This window comes from Scylla paramamosain, chromosome 40 (assembly GCF_035594125.1).
Source record: "Scylla paramamosain isolate STU-SP2022 chromosome 40, ASM3559412v1, whole genome shotgun sequence".
NCBI classification, from domain to species: Eukaryota; Metazoa; Arthropoda; class Malacostraca; order Decapoda; family Portunidae; genus Scylla; species Scylla paramamosain.
In genome coordinates, this window is record NC_087190.1 from 7,001,446 (window position 1) to 7,005,905 (window position 4,460).

The window sequence follows — 4,460 nt, forward strand, 5'->3', positions numbered from 1 at the left end:
AGAGAACCTGGCTAATTATTTATGTGGCTTTTAAAAATAGTTGTGTTGAGAGAGCTGAATGCGGGCCAGACACGCACAGCTTAACGACAGCGAGTCAGGAAGGAAAACAAGCTTAAAACCACGAAACAGCTGGGGAAACAAGCACCACGCCCCAAATGTCTCAAAGTAAAGACAGACACATCAGGATTCACGAAAGGAAACTGCATTTCACACAGCCACGGACAGCCAAAGTTAACAAAACTGAGATAGGAAGTAAAACAAGCTTAAAATCATGAAAAAGCAGAGGACACAAGCACCACGCACCAAAATAAACTTCTAAATTTAAACAAACTTAACTCAGGAAAGAAAACAAGCATGAAAAAAAAAATGACAGTGAGGAACATAAGCACCACACCTTAAATACTTCAAAATAAATTGAACATTCTCAACTGAGACAGAAAAAAAAATTAAAAAAATAAATAAATAAAAAATATAATAATAAAAAAAACCCTGCTCTTTACAGACACGTACAGATAAACTTAACTAAGGCGAGTCAGAAAGTAAAACAAGCTTAAAGAATCATATAACAGAGCCGGGGACAGAAGCACCTCACCCAAAATGCTTCAAGACAAAGGCAACATTCTCCCTTGATATACAAACAGCCTCGTCCCAACGATTCATCTAAGGATCTGTTTGTGACGCTAAATTCTCCATAGCTTTGAGTACCCCCTTCAGGACCCGCATGAGACTGGAAAAACTATCCCTCTCCATCTCTGGAACATCTTGGAGAGACAGAAGAACCATATAAACAGCCTGGAGTAAGGGATAGCAAGTCCACACCACCACAGGCACCGCGTTGAGTTGTCTTTTTTTTAAGTCTCCCTTCGTCTAGACCTCATTTTTTTCTTTTCTCTAAACTGCGTGTGTTTGAAGGAGAGACTATCCTGTGTGTTCCTGAGGCTGGCGTTGATGTTAGTGGTCATTCTTCTCAATACTGAGACCACTTCCAGCTCAGATTTGGTGTCGGTGAAGGACTTGGAAGGTTATATTATGGATTTTTGCTATGAATTCCGTGGTTTTTGTTAATGGGAGGGTGGTGTGCGTGCGTGAAAGAGGTGGGTAATATAGATTTTCTCTTATTTTGGGTTTATCTTCATCGTTTTCTGTCCTTTCACTTCCTTCATTTCCCTTCTTTTCTACTCCATTGTCACTATTCACCTATTTATCAGTTCTTTCTTTATTCCCCTTCCTATCTCCCACTTCCACATCACTCTTGCCTTTCACCTCTTCCGCTCTCTCACACAGTCTATCCATCTCTTCCACCAACACCTCCACCTGTTTCTCCTACTCCACATAATCCATCTCGCTTCTCTCCACTCTCTTCCACTCCTTCCACCCGCCCAGGAGGGAGGTGGAAGAGAGGAGGGCCTCGTGGAGGAGAGAAGTAGGGTGGTAGTGACTCCTGTATCCACTTATCCACCTTCTAAGAACCTGTAATGCATTTTCTGTCTCCTGCGATAGGCGAATGGATGAGAGGAGAGGTGGATGAGGAAGAATAGGATGTTTTATACTTTCCATACCCTTATTGGAACTCTCAAACGCCATCTTCTTTTTGTGTTTATCGTCCTTTATTTCTGCCTCTTCTGTTTCATCAGCATTGTCTTTTCTTGTTCCTATTTGGGATTGACGTATTATTATGACGATGATAATATTAATAGTAATAATAATAATAGTAGTAGTAGTAAAAATAATAATAATTAATAATAATAATAAATAATTATTATTATTATTACTATTATTATTATTATTATTATTATTATTATTATTTCATCATCATTATTTGTCGTCTTGCTATATGGATACATAAATTACTTTTTTTTTTCATCTCTCCTGTTAATTTTTAATCTCACAACCTCCTCTCCCTCCTCTCTTCTTCTTACTACTACTATTACTACTACTATTACTACTACTACTACTACTGCTAGTGTTATACCAATGCCACCACAATACCGGAAAAGCCACAGCTTGAAACATACCTTCAGTCATTCCACTTTCTTTTCTTTCTTCAATTTGCACCTCTCCTCCTCCTTCTGCGCCTCCTGCTCTTCCTCCTGTCACAGGAGCAGCAAGGTCTTCTCTTCTTTCTTCAATTTGCACCTCTCCTCCTCCTTCTGCGCCTCCTGCTCTTCCTCCAGTCACAGGAGCAGCAAGGGCATGGTCGAGGGTAGTGTAGAGAGCCGTGTGTTGGGCAGTGATCACCTGCTAAGGTACCTTATTGGCCCACGCAAAGAGGCACCGCAGGGAACACTCCAGCTGGAGGAGGAGCAGTGCCAGCCCCACCCAGTGCCTGCAGGAGAGGGTGAAGGTGGTGCTGATCAGAAAGGGGTCAAGGAGTAACTGCAGAAAGAGGTGGTGTAGGTGGTGGTGGTGGTGTATAAAGGAAGAGATGAAGGGTAACTGCAGGAGGTAGTGACAGGAAAGGGATGGTGTGTTCTGGTGACATCAAGAAACACAGCTGCCTACACTGAGCTACAAACATCTGGAATGACTTAAGTGAAGATGTGGTTATTATGATGTGCTAATTTGCTGCCAGATGACAATACTCCGTAAATAGTGAAATGAAAGCATCAAAACATACTCCAGAACTAGGCAAAGACAACCAGGCAAACACAAAACAGGCAAACACAAAACAGGCAGACAAAGAAAGGTAAACACAGCAAGGCAAACACAGCAAGGCAAACACAGCAAGGCAAACACAACTAGGGTCATTCTACCATTACGGTCGTTTCGCTCGGAGGTAACTTACGGGTGTACTCTTACCTATATCTCTAGAAGTAGTTAACGTGATGTGATTTTTACCAAGATAGTACTAATAGCTAAAGAGGATAATGAGACTATCCAGAACATTCTGTATTCATTGGTGTTCTTGCTATTAATTGTTAAAGAGGACGTTACAGTCGTGCAAAACTTTGTGAGATTATAAGAAAAAATCAAAATATTTTAAATGGAGGTTGTAGATGAAGGTTTAAGCTTTGAAAATAAGTATAGATTTTATCATATACCATTTCAGTTTTTCCCACAAAAAATAATAAATGCCGTTATGGTCGTTTCAATAATTTTGTTACCGTCATTTCACTGTGATTCCCTTAAGAAATCAAACAAAAATGATGACAATAATTAAGTACCAGAATATAAATGGCTTTTTGGATCACCCTAATATACATACATACATATACATATAATATATATTGTAACACCCTCTCAGGGGCGTTAGACAAGGGTATTTCTTCTTGGTATATTATTACGCCAGGTTATTGACACTCGTTCATTCTTGTGTGTGTTTACTTGTCCCATATGGTGAACGTAAGAGTGAATGTGAGGGTGAACGTGAGGGTGAACGGTCCAACTGGAGAAGAACCCTTAATTAATCTCTATGCAATACAAAATTAACATCACAAAGTCCACATGAATGTTTGATTACCTAACTATGACAATTTACGTTAAAATATCACAAAAAACACAACATATATGTAACAGTTTTGGGTGTAACGTAAAGTAAATACAACAGGAGAGAATAACAAGCAACAAAGTACTACACTTTCCTGATATATTCCTAAACCTATCACAAATATAATAGAGGAACACTCACCAATCTCTGGCGCTCACAGGAAATATACCACAGATAGACTGCCGGCTTTACCTCCCTCTCTGAGCTACCTTCCCTCTGTTTACCGCTCGAGGGATTCATACAGAAATGAAACACTCATTAACACTCATTATTCCTAGGTAGTTATCATATGAAACGAGCAAATACTATGAAACAAACAAATATGAAACGAGCAATAAACAGAAATAATTTGTATAGTGACCGCCATCAAACACCATGTGTTATATATATATATATATATATATATATATATATATATATATATATATATATATATATATATATATATATATATATATATATATATATATATATATATATATATATATATATATATATATATATATATATAAATTCATATATATATTACCGTTTCAATTCTCTATATAGGGAGATTTGCATGCATTTTGGCTTTTAATATACAACAATGTGAAAATGTGAAATATATATATATATATATATATATATATATATATATATATATATATATATATATATATATATATATATATATATATATATATATATATATATATATATATATATATATATATATATATATATATATATATATATATATATATATATATATATATATATATATATATATATATATATATATATATATATATATATATATATATATATATATATATATATATATATATATATATATATATATATATATATATATATATATATATATATATATATATATATATATATATATATATATATATATATATATATATATATATATATATATATATATATATATATATATATATATATATATATATATATATATATATAT

At 34.8% G+C, this 4,460-nt stretch overlaps 1 long non-coding RNA gene across 1 annotated transcript; it reads right to left on the bottom strand.

The window, feature by feature from the left end:
• Positions 1-534: 534 nt before the first annotated feature.
• LOC135092593 (uncharacterized) lies at positions 535-3,657 on the bottom strand. The gene is made up of 3 exons (XR_010262938.1): positions 3,629-3,657; positions 2,016-2,326; positions 535-1,652 (listed from the first exon to the last, which is right to left on the bottom strand). It is a non-coding gene; the product is annotated as an uncharacterized LOC135092593 (long non-coding RNA).
• Between the last annotated feature and the right edge of the window lie 803 nt (positions 3,658-4,460).